The sequence below is a fragment of the Micromys minutus genome, assembly GCF_963924665.1.
Source record: "Micromys minutus genome assembly, chromosome: 3".
NCBI lineage: Eukaryota > Metazoa > Chordata > Mammalia > Rodentia > Muridae > Micromys > Micromys minutus.
Window position 1 is genome coordinate 36374156 of NC_137972.1, and position 17963 is coordinate 36392118.

The 17963-nt window shown below is 35.2% G+C and overlaps 1 pseudogene across 1 annotated transcript in view; it reads right to left on the reverse strand.

Annotated features, from left to right (window-relative positions):
- Positions 1-668: 668 nt before the first annotated feature.
- LOC308418883 (DNA-directed RNA polymerase III subunit RPC6-like) overlaps positions 669-17963 on the reverse strand; it is a 68848-nt pseudogene continuing 51553 nt past the window's right edge. Inside the window, exon 3 of the transcript in view lies at positions 669-1200. The product of the transcript in view is annotated as a DNA-directed RNA polymerase III subunit RPC6-like (transcript). The remainder of the gene's footprint in view (positions 1201-17963) is intronic.

Here is a 17963-nt window from a genome sequence, read left to right on the forward strand (position 1 = left end):
CAAGCACTATTGCTAATGCCAAGTATTGCTTACTTGCAGGAATCTGATATGGGTGACTCCTCAGAGACTTGGCCTTCTCAGAACCATACTGATACAGAGGAGGATACTTGCAGCTAACCATTTAACTGAATATGGGGACCCCAAAGAAGGAGCTAGAGAAAAGACTGAAGGAGCTGAAAGCATTTGCACACTCATGGGAAGAACAAAATTGTTAGCTAACCAAACCTACTATATCTCCCAGGGACTAAAACACTAATCAGTGAGTTCCTATGTAAAGACCCATGTCCCCAGGTGCATATGCAGCAGAGGATAGCATTCTCTGGCATCAGTGAAAAGAGAGGACTTTCGTCCAGTGAAGACTCTTTTTTTACAGTGTAGGGGAATGCCAAGGTGCTGAGGTGGGAGAGGGAATACCTTCACAAAAATGGAACAGGGACTGAGGATTTTACTGGCAGAATGGGGATAACACTTTAAATGTAAATACAGAGAATAACCAATTTTTTAAAAAAAGATGGATTCATTTTCTCCATAGAATACATTGCCTAACTGATACCCCCCCCCCCCCATTCACATATGTGGTTCCACACTTCATGTGTGAAGCAAATGAAGTTTGGTTTTGTTTGTTTGTCTTTTGTTTTATTTTTAATCACTGGTTTCTCTTTACTTTCTTATGCTGTCTCTGCCGTGCTTTGTAGGAAGAAGCTGTGATGAAATACCTCAACAAATTCAGATTCAGAATCCCGGTCACTCTACCAGACTCTACTAGTCACAGATCGCTCCAGCTGCAGGTTATAGAGAATACAACCCATTCTGGAAGCTGCTATAAACTTCTTAGTTTTAATAACCTTTTTAGTTTTCAAATTTGCGAGGATTTGGTTGATTTCTGTCAAGAGCAAGTTACTCTTGTACCAAGTATTACTGCTCTACATTTCTTTATTTCCTGCATCCTCTATAATTTGGTATATTGTTTTATTGGGGGGGGGATCGGGCCCCTTCATTTTACCAAAATGCTGAGAATCCTTTCTTCTATATAAAAGGCCTGTATTACTCCTTAAAAGAACCAACTGACTCATGGACAATAGTCTAAGGATGGCCACTGCCTGTTGTTGGGCTTCTATGTGAGGCATTTCATTAGAATTACTTGATCTGTGATTCCATGAGGAAACTGTTGACATAATTCTCTAATTCTGTTTTCTCTTTCTACCAAAGGCACGTCTGGAGGCTACACCTTCATTTTCAGCTCTGCCTTGAAGTTGGTTTTTGAGACCAGAGGAAAAGTGGCTTGGTGGAGCATGTTGGAAGTATTGGGAATGGGTAGACGTGTGCCAGGGGTGAGGGTAATTTTTAAATTCTTATTATGTATTGGAAAATAGTTTTATACCATTGTATAGATATCGCAGAATTCATGAAGTGTAGACAGATAGAACGCACAGCTAGAGAGGTAGAGAAATCAAACTTGGGCTTAATCTTTTGTTTGGTTTTTGTTTTATTATTTTTTAAATTTTATTTGCTATTCTCTGTATTTACATTTTCAAAGTTATACTTTTTCCACCCTCTTTCTTCTCCTCCCCCTTAACTTGCTTCCATGAAGGTGCTCCCTCTCCCAATCACCCTCTCCACCTCAGTGCTTTTACTTGTTGATGATGTTGTTTTTCCCATGAGGTTGCAAACCCTTTCAGCTCCTTCAGTCCTTTCTCTAGTTCTTTCATTGGGGTTCAGTCTAATGTTCAGCTGCAAAACCCCATCTGTATCTGTATGACTCTGACAGAGCCTCTGAGGAGACTTCCAATTCTGGTTCCCACCAGTAAACACTTTTTGGCATCAACAATAGTATTTAGATTTGGTGGAGATATATGGGACGGTTCTCCAGATGAGACAGTTTCTGTAGATCTTTTCTTCAATCCCTGCTACTCTATTTGATGCTGTATTTTCTCCCACAAGTGTTTTGTCCTCCCTTCTAATAAGGACTAAGGCATCCACATTTTGGCCTTCCTTCTTTTTGAGCTTCATAAGTTGGGCTTAATCTTAATTAAATAAATACAAAGGGGAAGAGCTGAATTTTCTTTCCTTAATGTGATACCCACATATTTGAGGCTATTTCAGTGCATTTAAGGAATGCATTGAAAATCACTTAGGTTATTCTCATTCCTTAGCTACTGTGAATAGAGTGGCAACTAACATGACTTAACAACTATCTGTGGAGAGAATGTTAAGTTCTTTGGGCATATACTATGAAGTGTTATACATTGGTAATATAGCATAATTATTTTAACCTTGTGAGAGTTCTGCACACTGATTTCTGACAAGTTAGCTACCCTACCAACAGGAAATGAGGGTTTCTTTTTCCATACATCCTCTCCAGCCTTTTTTATCAGTTTTTTCTTGACTTGAATTTTTAAAATTTGACCAGCATAAGATACGATCTCATAATTGTTATAAGATCTGTTTCTTGATTACAGGGCAATTTTTTTAGAAATTTCTTAGCCATTTTTAGATTCTTCTTTTGAGAACTCTATTCATATCCCAAGCCCATTTTTGAGATTTCTTTTGTTGACACTTTGAGTTTTCTATAATTATATTGGGTATTACTCCTTTATCACAAGTAACAGATAGCAGATTCCAGCCCATTCCATGGGTTTTCTTCTCACCTTTTCAATTATTTTATTTTTTGGTGTTCAGAGGCATTTATTGTTCTGAAATCCACCTTAATTAATTTCCCCCCATTTCTGAGTAAACAGAGTCTTGACCAGGAAGTCTGTTCTTACATTAATACCATGCAGAATACTTTCTATATTCTATTGTGTAAATTTTAGTGTTTTTAGGTTTTACATTCAGATCTTTAATTGCTGTTTCTTGCTCAAGGTGATAGATTCAAGTCTAACATTCTTTGACATATGTGGACATCCTTCAGAAGCAACAGGATTTGGTGAAGATGTTCTCCTTTCTCCAGTATGTTTGTTTTTCCATCTTTATGAAACACTAATATCTATAGCTATGTATGGTTTAGTTCTCCTATTTCATTCCAGGAGTCTGTAAGCCTGTTTCTATGACTACATCATGCTTCTCTCATCGCTGTGGTACTAGAAATCTGGAAAGGTAAATTCCCCAACATTGCTCCATTATCTCTAGATTGCTTTGGGTACCATGTGTCTTCTGTATTTCTATCTAATGTTTGGAATTGTTGCTGCTGTTCTGATTATTTTATTGATATAAATGAAGAAATTTTTTATTGACAATGATCCATTTCCTGTGCCCCAGCTGCTAAAAGACTGGTCCTCTGATATTTTATTTACATCATTATTTTCAGCATCTTTTTTTTTGCAAGTGGATAGGACAGTTTATTATGAAAAAAGTTCTATAATCAGGCCAAAAAATTCTCAAAATTCACGAGGAAACATGCTACTGTAATTTTGCATTCCATACTGAGAAGGCAGTATTCAGGGATTGATTTTGGCTACATCTTTACCAAAATTAATCAAGGCCTTTGGCTCCTCACATTAATGTATTTTAGAACTACCTGAAGATTATGTGGCATATTGACATTTAAAAAAATCTATGAATAGTCCCTAGGTGTCAGAAACTTAGATAAACTCACAATTTGGTCATACTATGAAGCTAGAGATGAGAATCCCAGGCTTTTGATAACCTGAGGTTTTATAGTTATGATATTTAGTAAAGGACAGAGAATTAAATTGTTCATGGAACTTTATTTTGAATAGAAATTTAAAACTGTATACACAGAAAAAGGACAATAATTATGAGTATGAAATTCATCATTACGTTATTGTACAGTTAACTATATGTATTCATGTGCACATATTCATGTATGTATAAGTGCACATAGATGCATATATAAGAAGAATTTAGAGGGCAATTTCTGGATTCTATCTCTATGCTACCTACCTTTTATTGAGGCAAAGCCTCTAAGTACCCTGAACTGGCCGAGTATACTACATTCTATTCTGTGAGTAGGAAAAAGCTTCTTGACTCCCTTAGTGAATTCCTATCTTTTCTTTTATGGGTTCTAAGAATCAACTCGTGTCTTCATACTTGCAACTGAGGTAGCCCCAAGATGTTATTGTGGCATTTCATATACCCAGGAAGAAACATTCAAAAATATTGTAACATTCTTTGTCCAAGTGTAAAGCTTCATTATCAATGACAATATAGAATCTTATACAAATTCTCAGTTGATTTGTAGTCAGATTTTTTTAATTCAAAGCATAATAGGGTTAATTAAAATGTCATGTTTCTTTAAAAGAAAATACTACATAAATAAAGAAACTGAGACAAACAAATCTTCTAATTGCTTTAAAATATGAATGCTTTATTATATGAAAGTTGCTGCCTTCCAAAAACAAAATGGTACACGTTCTAGCACCCTTAGATCTAATTATTTAGTGACAAATGAACTCACTGTCTGATGTTCAGAGTGTAATGCTGCCCTGATCCCTCCTCCATTTATACTGTGACAGATGACGTTGTGTTCAACGCCAACACATCATATGCTTCGTTTCTCCCCCATCATTTCTCGGTAAGTTACAGCTCTCTTAGAAAAAGATTATAAAATAAAATGCTCAAGCACACTGAAAAATTATTGTTTATTCTTACAGAATTAATGTAGGTCTCCTTCTACATAGATGGTGTGGGATTGAAATGGATAGAAAGATCAGAGGGAGAAAGTGAGAGGGGGATGGAATGGAGAGGAAAAAATAGCATGTGGAGAAAAAGCATTCATTGTTCACCCTATCATGTAAACTAACTTTACTGTTTAACCTGATAGTACAGTGTCTTTCTCTCAAAGAATAGATGAGCACAACCCACAGGTATATTATTTTGGTGTGTTCAAATAGATTTCTCTTGCTCAAATTGCCATGATATGTGTATCATTCTAAGTAATTTTAAAGATAAAACAATAAAAGTTTGAACAAAAAGCAAGTTTTTGCTATGCTCTAGTAATTAAAAAAATATTTTATTGCTATTTCCAATAATTTGAAGTTTGTAATGTACAACATTGAAAATATTTTTAAATATTAACAGTTTATTTTAATTACATATTAGAAAATATATAACAGCATTAAGGAAATGCCATTGCAGCTCCCTTTCAAAATATACATAACTAAAACATGAGCTACTTTAAGGAATAATATTACCTTAATAAGAGTAAATATTATATGCAAAATTATTAATAATTATGATACTGTTATGTAAATAATTAAATTCTAATGAAAAGGGGAAAGAAATGATACGAACTGTAAAATAGTAATTGTTTTAATTTAATTTCTTTATTCATTTCCCGCTGTTATAATGAAATGCCCCAGGCTAGATTTCTTGTAAAAAAAAAAAGTTAAAAGGAACTAAAACCATCCCGTGGAAAAATGGACACCATTTTCAACAAATGGTTCTGGATCCATGGATGTTCAGCTTGTATACAAATAAAAATTGATCCATTCTGATTTCCTTGTATAGATCTCAATTTATGTGGATCAAGGACCTCCACATAAAATCAGATACACTAAAACTAATAGAAGAAAAAGTGGAGAAGAGACTGGAACACATGAGCACAGGGAAAATATCCCTGAACAGAACACCAAGGGCTTATGTTCTAATATCAACAATTGACAAATGGGACCTCATAAAATTGTGAAGCCTCTGTAGTGCAAAGGACACTGTCAATAGGACAAAATAGCAAACATCCTATTCAACATATCTGTATCATTCCTACATCCTTAGTCATCATGGAAATGAAAATCAAAAAATCTTGAGATTCTGCTTCACACCAGAACAACATTATCAAATAACCCACCCTTCACAGCTCCCAGAAACTAAAACACCAACCAATCAGTACACATGGAAAGACCCATGGCTCCAGTTGCATATGAAACAAAGGATAGCATTGTCAGACATCAATGGGAGGAGAGGCCTTTGGTCCAGTAAAGGCTAGTTATCCAAGTAAAAGGGAATGCCAAGACACTGAGGTGATAGAGGGTGGTTTGGAGAGGGAGTCCCTTCATGAAGGCAAGGAGAGGGGGGAAGGGAATGGGAGTGAGGGTATAACTTTGGAAATGTAAATACAGAGAATATCTAATAAAAAAAGGGAAAAAGGTTGATTACTTAAAACAATATTTTATTAATACCATTATTTCAAAAACAACAAGAAATTTTTAACATACTAAGTCATCAGGAAAATGTAAACCAAAACAACCCTGAGATTCCACCACAAACCAGTCAGAATAGCTAAGATCAAAAAACTTAGGTGACAGCAATGCTGGCAAAGATGTTGAGAAACAGAAACACTCCTCCATTATTGGTGGGATTGCAAGCCTGCACGATCACTCTGGAAATCAGTCTTGCGGTTGCTCCTAAAATTGGATATAATAATACCCAAGGACCCAGGAATACCAATCCCAGGCATATACCCAAAAGGTGCTCCAACATATAACAAAGACACATGCTTTACGATGTTCACAGCAGCCTCATTTATAATAGCCAGAATATGCCCAGAGCCAGTGCTGGCCTATCAACATCAGGATTCAATGCCTGCCAGCAGACTGCTGAACACACAGAGCATCAGGAGGCTGAGTTCTGACTTTCTCTCCACTAGCTAGCTCGGAAGATATTGTTGGAGACTATCAGTTTGCTTGTAGTGCTGTACAGCCTGCAAATGGACTATTCTAGCCTCCAACTCTGCCCAGAGCCAGAGCCTGTCCACTTCCAGCAAGACTGAGGCTGCCCCGAATAGATAAATACCCACAGGAGACTCAAGAGGGCTTTCCCTTGTGAGTCCACAGGACCACAGACCCACACAAGAGACATAAAGGTCAAGCTACAGTCACAGACAACAAGATCATCTAGCATCACAGAAAACAGGATGGCAAGGAGCTAGGTTAAGAACCTACACAATAAAAACCAAGACAACCTGGCAACAGCAGAACCCAATTCTACCACCACAAAAAAAAAAAAAAAAAAAAAAAAAAAAAAATAGAGGATATGCCAACATACCAGAAAAAGAAAAAAAAATGTTCTTAAAAAGCATACCTCATGTTGATGGTGGAGGGCCTTCAGAAGAGTGGAATAACTCCCTTGGGGGAAAAAATACAGGAAAACATGCATAAACAAATATGACGTTTCCTTTAAAAGCAACCACACAACTTCCACCAGAGAACTCCTACAACTGATAAACAAGTTAAACAAAGAGGCTGGATATAAAATTAACTCAAACAAATCAGTAGCCTTCCTATATTCAAAGGAAAAACATGTGGAGAAAGAAATTAGGGAAAAGATACCCTTCACAATAATCACAAACAATATGAAATACCTTGGTGTGACTCTAACTAAGCAAGTTAAGAACCTGTATGACAAGAACTTCAAACCTCTAAAGAAGGAAATCTAGAAAGATCTCAGAAAATGGAAACATCTCCCATGCTCATGGATTGGAAGGATCAACATTTTAAAAATGGCCACCTTATCAAAAGCAATCTTTAGATTCAATGCATTCCCCATCAAAATTCCAACCCATTTCTTCATTGAGTTTGAAAGAGCAATGTGCAATTTCCTCTGTAATAACAAAAGACCTAGAATAGTGAAATCCATCCTCAACAACAAGAATCTGCGGGAATCACTATTCCTGATCTCAAGCTGTATTACAAGATTATTGTGCTGAAAACTGCATGGTACTGGTTCAGAGATTAGCACATGGTAAAATGGAATAGGATAGAAGATCCAGAAATAAACCCTCATATATATGGTAACTTGATTTTTGACAAAGGAGCTGTAAACATTCAATGGAAAAAGGACAGCCTATTCAATAAATGGTGCTGGTCCAACTGCCACTCAGCATGCAAAAAATGAAAAAGACCCTTTCTTATCTCCTTGTACAAAGCTCAAGTGTAAGTGGACCAAAGATCTCCACATTAAACCAGGTACACTGAAACTATTAGATGAGAAAGTAGGGAAAACCTTAGAATTCATAAGCACAGGAGAAAATTTCCTGAACAGAACACCAATGGCTCGAGCTCTAAGGTCAAAGATTAACAAATGGGACTTAATGAGATTGCAAAGTTTCTGTAAGACTAAAGACACTGTCAAGGTAACAAAATGGCAGCCAACAGAGTGGGAAAAGATCTTTACCAACACCACATCACATAGAGGCCTAATATCCAAGGTATACAAAGAACTCAAAGAGCTAGACACCAGAGAATTAAACAACCCTATTAAAAAATGGGGTACAGACTTAAACATGTTCTCCATTGAGGAATATCAAATGGCTGAGAAACATATAAGGAAGTGCTCAAAATCCTCAGCCATCAGGGAAATGCAAATCAAAACAACCCTGAGATTCCATCTGACACTGGTCAGATTGGCCAAGATTCAAAACTCAGATGACAACAAATGCTGTCGAAGATGTGGAGAAAGAGGAACACTTCTCCACTGCTGGTGGGGTTGTAAACTGATACAACTACTCTGGAAATCAGTCTGGCGGTTCCTCAAAAAAAAAAAAAAAAAACAATGGACATAGTACTACCTGAACACTCAGTTATTCCACTTCTGGGTATTTACCCCAGAGATGCTCCAACACACAACAAAGACACATGCAGCACAATGTTCATAGCAGGTCAATTTATAATAGCCAGAAGCTGGAAAGAACCCAGATGTGCTTCAGTAAATGAATTGATACAAAAATTGTGGTACATTTACACAATGGAGTACTACTCAGCAATCAGAAACAATGACTTAATGAAATTCTTAAGAAAATGAATGCAGCTAGAGAATATTATCCTGAGTGAGATAACCCAGTCACAAAAGAACAGACATAATATTCAGTCACTGATAAAGAGATACTAACCAAAGAAAGCTCTGAACACCTCAGAAACAACTCACAGACTGAATGAAGCTCAACAACAACAACAAAAGAGAATATATTTTAATTAAAATAGAACTGTATCACATCCCCCTTTCTTCCCTACAGCCCTTCCAAGTCTCTCTCCTATACCCTCAAATTAATAACTTCTTTTCCTATATTATTATTACATACATATATATGTGTGTGTGTGTGTTTGTATGTCTATGTATCCACAAATACTTAATTAAAATCTTAAAAAATGTATCTGAAATACATAAATAATAATAAAAAATAAACTAGCAAGCAAAAAGTCACTTAAAGAGCTAGAGAAAAACACAACCAAACAAGGGAATGACCTGAAAAGGAAATAGAATCAATAGAGAAATCATAAAAGGAGATAAACCTGGAGATAGAAAAGAGATTAGGAGTCATACAAATGCAAGCATCCCGAACAAAATACAAAGGGAAGAAGAGGATATCACAGAAAACATTTAGATAACAGTAGAAAAAAAATGGAAAAATAAAAAAAGCTACTACCCCAAAACATCCAGGAAATCCAAAACACAATGAGAAAACCAAACCTAAGCATAATAGGTTTGATCAGAGTAAACACTGCAATAAAATATATTTCAACCAAAAGTTATTATAAAAAATAAGGTAGGACAATTTTTATTCAGCTAAGGATTTCCATTAAAATGAACTCACAATTCTAAACATCTGTGCTCCAAAGAAAAGAGCACCCACATTCATAAAAGAAACTCTACTAAAGCTCAAAGAATATGGTGTATCACATAGGATAATAGTGGGAGACTTCAACACCCTACTTTCATCAATAGACACATCATGGAAGCAAAACTGAACAGAGAAACAATGAAAATAACAGAAATTATGAACCAAATAGATTTAGCAGACATATACCTTCATCTCAGCACCTTCTAGTACCTTCTCCAAAACTGACCATATAATTGTTCACAAAACAGGCCTCAACAAATTCAAGATCACAATAACCCCATGCATCATATCAGATAACCAGGAACTAAGGCTGGTCTTTAATAACAACAAAAACAACAAAAAGCCCACATACACAGGGAAGCTGAAAATGATCTACTCAATGATAATTTGGGCAAGGAAGAAATAAAGAAAGAAATTAAGGATATTTTTTAATTTAATGAAAATGAAGGCACATTCCAAAACTTTTTGGATGCAATCAAAGTGTTACTAAGAAGAAAACTCATGCCTCTGAGTACCTATAAAAGTAACTTGAGAGAATACCTGAAAGCTCTACAACAAAAAGAAACAGATACACCCCAAAGTATAGATGACAGGAAATAAACAAACTCAGACCTGGAATCAAACTAGTAGACACAAGAAGAATTACATATAAAATCAAAATATCCAAGAGATGGTTCTTTGAGAAAATCAACAATAATCAACAAGATTGATAAACCCTTAGGCAGACTAACTAGAGGGTTCTGAGTGTGTGTGTGTGTGTATATACCACATTAGAAATGAAAGGGGATACATAACAACAGAAACTGAAGAAATTCAAGAAATCAGTGGATCCTAATACTCATTCTTCCAAATCGCAATTATGCTCATAGCTAAACCACACAAAGATTTTACAAAGCAATCGTTCTTCAGAACAATTTCCCTCATGAACATCAATGTAAAAATACTCAAATTCTTACAAACCCAATCCAAGGAAACCTCAAAAGGATCATTCACCATGATCATGTAGGCTTCATCTCAGGAATGCAGGTATGGTTCAATATACAGAAATCCATCAATGTAATCCACTATATAAATTAAATAAAAAATAACATAGCAAACTGAATGAAGAGAAACTTGAAGAAATTTTCACTAAAATCAGGGACTAGACAAGGCTGCACACTTTACCCCTAACTATTCAATATAGTACTAGAAGTACCATCCAGAGCAATTTGACAGGAAACAGAAGTCAAAGGGATACAAATTGTAAAGGAAGAAGTCTAAATATTACTAATTGCAGATAATATGATAGTATACATAAGTGACACCAATAATTCCACAAGAGAGCTCCTACAGCTGATAAACAACTTCAGCAAAGTGGTTGTATTTAAAATTAACTTGATAAAATAAGTTGCTTTCCTCTATTCAAAGGATAAACAGGTTCAGAATGAAATTAAGGAATTGACATCCCTTGAAATAGTCACAAATAATATAAAAAACCTTCGTGTGACCCTAATCAAGCAATTGACAGATCTGTGTGACAAGAAATTTAAGTCTCTGAAAAAAGAAATTGAAGAATACCTCAGAAAATGGAGAGATCTTCTACTCACATGGATTGGAAGGATCAACATAGTAAAAATGGCCATCTTTACAAAAGCAATCATACATATTCAATACAATTCCCAACAAAATTCCATCTGAATTCTTCATAGAGTTAGAAAGAACATATGGTGCTTGTTCAACTGGCAATCAGCATGCAGAAGAGTACAAATCAGTCTTTTCTGATCTCATTGTGCAAAGCTTAAGTCCAAGTGGATCAAAGACCTACACATAAAACCAGGTACACTAATAGAAGAGAAAGTGGGAGAAAAACTTAGAACAAATAGGCACAGAAGAAAATTTCCTGAGAATAACACCAATGGCTTATGCTCTAAGATCAAGAATCGACAAATGGGACCTCATAAAATTGCAAACCTTCTCTAAGGCAAAGGTCACTGTCCAAAGGAAAAAATGGCAACCAATAGACTTGAAAAGGATCTTAATCAATCCTACGTATGATAGAGGGATAGCATCCAATATATACAAAAATGTCAAGAACTTAGCCTCCAGAGAATCAAATAATCCTATTAAAATTGTGTATACAGTTAAACAAAAAAATTTCAACTGCAGAATACCAAATGGCTGAGAACCACCTAAAAATGTTCAACATCTCTAATCATCAGGGAAAGGCAAATCAAAACAGTCCTGAGATTCCATCTCAGCCCAGTCAGAATGTCTAAGATCTAAAATGCTGGTGAGAGTAGATGCTGACAAGGATTAGGAGAAGGAGAAACACTCCTTCTTTGTGGGGTTGTAAGCTGGTACATTCACTCTAAAAATCAATCTGGCTGTTCCTCAGAAAATTGGACATAGTACCTGAGGACCCAGCTATACCAATCTTTGGCCTATACCCAAAAGAAGACCCAACATAGAACAAAGACAATGCTCCAACCTATTCATAGCATCCTTCCTTATAATATCCAGAAGCTGGAAATAACCCAGATGTCCTTCAACAGAGGAATGGATATAGAAATTATACACTTATACAATGGTGTACTGTTCAGGTATTAAAAACAATGACTTCATAAAATTTCTAGGCAAGTGAATGGAACTAGAAGTTATCATCCCGAATGAGGTAAACCAGTCACAAAAGAACACACATAGTATGCACTCAGTGATGAGCAGATACGGCAAGAAACAATTCACAGACCTTATGAAGCTCAAAAATAAGGAAGGCTAAAATGTGGATTCCTCAGTTCTTCCTATAAGGGAGAATAAAACACTTGTGGGATGAAATAGCAGGACAAATAGAGGAGCAAGGATTAACAAAAATCATCCAGAGATCTCCTCACCTAGGGATCCATTTCATATACAGCCAGCAAGCCCAGTTACTCTTGATGATGCCAAGAACTGCTTACTTGCAGAAGCTAGATATCATTGCCTATTCTGAGGCTCTTCCACAATGCCAGGTAGATATAGTTGAGGATGCTTGCAACTAACTATTCGACTGAGCAAAGACCAAGGAACCCCAAAGAAGGAGCTATATAAAGGACTGAAAGGGGTTGAAACCCCATGGGAAGAACAACAACATCAACCAACCAAACCTCTCAGTGCTCTCAGGGTTTAATACACCAACAAACGAGTACACATGGAGAGACCAATGGCTTCAGTTGCTATGTAGCAGAGGATGGCATTATCTGACATCAATGGGAGAAAAGACCTTTTGTCCAGAGAAGGCTTGTTTTCCCAGTGTAGGAGAATGCCATGGAGCTGCGGATGTAGTGTCTGGTCAGGAGAGGAAGCACATTCATAGAAGGAAGTAGAGGAGGGAGGAGAAAGGAAGAAGGGGAAATTAATTGTAAATACAGAGAATATCCTATTAAAATGACAAAATAATTCATTCTCATTCATCTTTTTATAACAATGACACTATCAAGAACTCTATATCCTTTATCGAAGAGATAGAATTGTTTTTCTTTTTATTTTTTTATTTGCCTCTTAGGACTCCAAAAACCAAGGATGATTTCTCAGAAATATGTCAATAGTGAGTATATCCTGGATACTATTATGGGGACTATTGTATTTCTGAAGTTTTTTTTTTTTGTTTTTTAAACAACTTTGTTTTAAAAAATAAAGATAAATGTACAAATTTTAAGCACTTTTGTATTAAAGTATACAAATACATTTTCTGAAGTTTCAATGGTTTTTAGTGATAATTATTTCTTGTTTGCCACCTAATCTACTTTGAGAGAGTTAAGATATTGATATCCAAATGAAGCCTCCTTCACTACAAATTAAGAATAAAAATTATAGTATTGGTCTAGTTTTAAAAACAGCTCCCAGGATCATTGGATAGCTATTGTTGAGAAGAAATGGACAGTGAAACAAGGATATCTAAGTTCATGGCATAGGAAGAGGAGTGTTGATCTTGGCTCCCACAGAGTGTGTTGTCATCATCCCTTGACACTTGTTCCCAGAGAAACTAGGTCTTGTCTCAGAAAATTTTTTTACTTATTTTTTTGTATAGTCAACCCATGTGAAGCAACCACAGTCCTTACCCCAGTTAAATATGTTTGTTGACTTTACAAAAATTTTCTAGTTACTGTGTCTAGATATGATGTCCACTAATACATGTGGATTCATCAGGCTTTCTTCCATATTTCCTCAAACAGAATCCTATTTGCTATGTATCTCAGTTTTATAGTGTTTTGACTTGTCAATGATATATCATTTCTTTCTTGCCTCAGTAAATTTTTCTCCCTAGAAAATTGTGACTGCGAAATTTAGTTTAAAATAACCTCTGTCCCAAAATAGATCCCTATCTTATAGCTTTAGTCAATATCATTAATACTTGTGTTAGGATTAAAATATTCATTTTAGTCAATAGAAAAAAACAGCATTTAATGTTACTGGGTTAAAATACCAGTTTATCAAAGGTATTGTGTCTTTCACTAAATACATGGCTTGAGTACATACCTATATAACACATTTTTATACACATTTGACTTGACCCAAAGTGCTCATCAGTAAACAGTCAAGTTCTTCCATCCATTTCCAAAAAATGGATCTCATGGTGTAAAATCATAAAAGTTAAAAAAATTACTTGTTCTGTGCTTCTTTGAAAGCCTGTGTCTGACATTTGCAGTTATCTGCATTGTAAGTAAACTGTTCCCATTCTACTAATTAAAAACACATTTCTAAAAACACTCATTGTCTCATGTATTGCTAGTTTATATTTAATTACAGGTTAATACACACTCTGCATTAATTCAGTATTTTGACATTCACTGAGTCTACCTAAATCTTAACCTATGGTTAAATTCAGTAATTGTATTGTCTGTATTTCTCATTTTCCTTACATGTGACTTCTACAAGTCTCATGGATAAGAATGTATATCTCCTACATTTCAGTCTCTGTGAGCCAAAGTCATTCCTGCTTATTTTATTTGGGGGATCATGATTGCCAGGTGTATGAAATCTTCTCTGACTCTACAGTCTTTCCTCCCCCTCTTCTGCAGGATTCCTCTGACCTCCAAGGGTAAGAAACAAACAGACACCTTCAATTCAGACTCTCTTTTTGCCTTCTGAGAGGTTGAAGTTTTATATGTGTTTTAATCATACTCACCTCTTCCCCAACGCTTCCAAGGTTCATGTTATCTTCTTCACACACCTGACATTAGGACATTCACACTATCTTGAGCATGCATATAAAACTGTTTAAATATGTCTGTGGAGAATGACATTAGTATGCACATACTTTGAAGGGTTATGTGGATCCGATGACATAACCAGTTTCCAGTCCTGAGGATAATTAATCTTCACATGTCACTGTCTTCTCTGTTTTATAAGCTTCCTCCAAAGACTTTTAATTCCAGTATAAATTTATTTCTAAGTACTTGTATGACAGCTGTTGTAAAGAGACTTGCTGTCGGTTGTTTTTTTAAGAGAGTTTATTGTCAGTGTATCTACAGAAATGGAATTTTGTGTGTTGGTTTTATATCTTACAACTCTTTGCTTTATTCTTATTGTTTTGGCTGATTTTTGGTTGGGCTTTTAGGATTTTCTCAGTGTAATATTATGGTATGGACAGCTATAATTTCTCATGGAGATACCCTTTACTTCTTCTTCTCTAGGGATTCTTAGGCCAGGACTTATAATACTATGTTATATATTTGACTCCTAGGCCTTGGACTAGAACTTAGATGCTAAAATGCAACTTTGGCAAATTATTGAGAATATTGGGTTGCCATATGTTCCCTCTACCATGCTGAAGTAATTTCTTTTTATTGTTATAGTTTGATCTGGTGGTATCAGAAAAGTGTATTGAATGTTTTACAAATACTTTTTCTGCACCTATGATGATTGTCAAATTATATTTGTCCTTCATTCTGTTATATCATGTATTTATTGATTTATGTATATTAAAATACTCCTGTCTCTCATGGGCATTTGCCAATAGACTACCATGTATACTGCATATGATATGCTGTTAAACAGAAAGCATTTATATCTTCTAAGAAGTAATTCTGCTGCATTTATCTACGGCATTTGGTAGAGGTTTATTTTAAGGCCCTTACGGTTTTTCGTAGCTCAGGCCCAGATTCTCTTGTTTCTCTTTATGAAGTATGTAGTTACTTTTGGCACATACTGGGGGTCAAGTCCTGTTCAGGAAAAACTTTTCCAGTTGTGCCATCATTAAGCCTTACTTAGTGTTTAAATTACTCCTTGTTAAAATTTGAGCTCAGTCTGTATTTCTGGTAACTCTGCTGCTTATTACTTAGAAATGCTAAGTTTCACTACTTATGTGAGATTCCTCCTCCAATTTCCCCAACCTTGCTCAATCTCTCTGTATCTATCACTAGAAATTTCTTTCAACTTACTTTTACTGCATACCACAAATTATGCTGTTGCCATTGTCTTCTTTCAATTTGTCCTCTGAACTCTTCTTTAAACAATGTTTCTGAGTGATGATTATCAATACTGGACCTATGAAACAGGAAGCTTCAAGATTCATGCTCAGAACAAGAGACAGTGGGTTTCCCTTTTGGGGGAGGCATGGATAGACATGTCTATTAAAGAAAACATTGACACAACAGTCAAAGAAGATGCAAAATGCAGAAAGGTCCTAACCCAAAACATACATGAAATCCAGGACACAATGAGACAATTAAACCTGATAATAATAGGCGTAGAAGAGAGCAAATATTCCCAACTTAAAGGACTGGTAAATATCTTCCAAAAAATTATAGGTATTTACAACATGCCACTGATGAATCTCAGATAAATAAACATGAAATACATATTGTTGATTTAATTTTATATACTTATAAACTTGGTTTATTAAAATATAAATTAAAATTCTAAATTATGATTATTCCAAACTGGTGCTGATTCCCTGTAAATTTAAGACAATGTACTTTTTAATACATTCATTTAGCATTTACTCTTCTGGGAATAAGACACCTCAAAAATAGCTTCCAGATTGTGTTAGGAAATTGTGAAATGATTTTAAAATAGACTTTCTCAGTTACTGTGAAAATTGTGTACTAAAGTGGAAAAGAAGGTTAGTCAGTTCCTCCTAAAAGCTGCTTTGGTTAGTCAATGAAACTGTGAAACTGTCTCCCCACAACCCCCATCTCTTATTTAGTCAAAGGGTAATGTTTACTATGATATGATCTCTCTCCTTTTTATGGAACCCTCCTCCTTACAGTGGAACGCCTTTCAGACCAGACATTGCAGTGAAGGATGAAGACTCATCACATTCCTCAAAAGGCACCAGCAATGGGGGTGGTTTTATGCATTTATCATCGGATACATGAATCTTGAACTTGATCTATTTGAATAAAGCTTGCCCAAATAGAGGACCTTCTTTTTCAGGACATACAACCTGAACATGTTCTTTGTGTTTGATGCTGGGAATAGAAATAAAAGTAAGGCATGAATAGTACTTGTGGTTATATTATAGCTCTTAGAACAGCACAACCTAGAAAATATCTATAAAAGCAAATAAATCACTGCATCCTTAACTGCTGCTGAGAAGTGTGGTGTCCATTTAAAATTATTCAGGCCCCTATGCAAAGATATAATTAGAACATCTGCCTTTTTAAGTTTCAAATATTTAACAAAGACTTTATGTAGAAATTTATCAAAAAAAAAAAAAATAGGAAGGTCTGAAGGCTCCTCTGAATGGAAGAAGAAGCAGTGAAAATGTATGTACTTACAGCTTCCCTGGGCTACTTTTCCTGTTGTGATGATAAAATATTCTGAGAAAAGCATGTTAAATGAGAAAGGGTTTATTTATTTATTTTTTACATGTAAAAATTTATTTTAAAATTCTGACAGAATTAATATTTTAATTGATATAAAACAAGAACTGAGAGTCATATTTCCCCTTTCCTTTCTTCTTTCATAAAATTATAATTATTTCATTTTTGTTTTGTTAATGACTTTTTAAATCCACACTTTGCTTTGATTTATTCTCCTGCACTCTTGCCTGTCTTCCTGACTGCCACTGTCCACATTCTTTCATAGTATTTTTATATCGTCTATACTCCAGATTTTAGAAGGTGTGCGATCTCTTTGTCAGTATATAATAAGGCAAAGCAAAATGTATTGCTTTTAATGCCTTCTGAAAAATAGTGTGCAAATTTTTTGTTCTTTTTACCATGTCTTCCATCAATCTACTAGCATCTCTCTTCAATAATTTAGTTACTTCTATATTTGTATCATTATTTACTATGCCAAAACCTAAGTATATATGTTCCTGTCAAATAAGATTTTTGTTTTATATAGAATTCTACAAAACAAAATATAAAATTTTGTTTTGTATAGAATATGCTTAGCTATAAGCTTTCTTTTTTATTGGATACTCTCC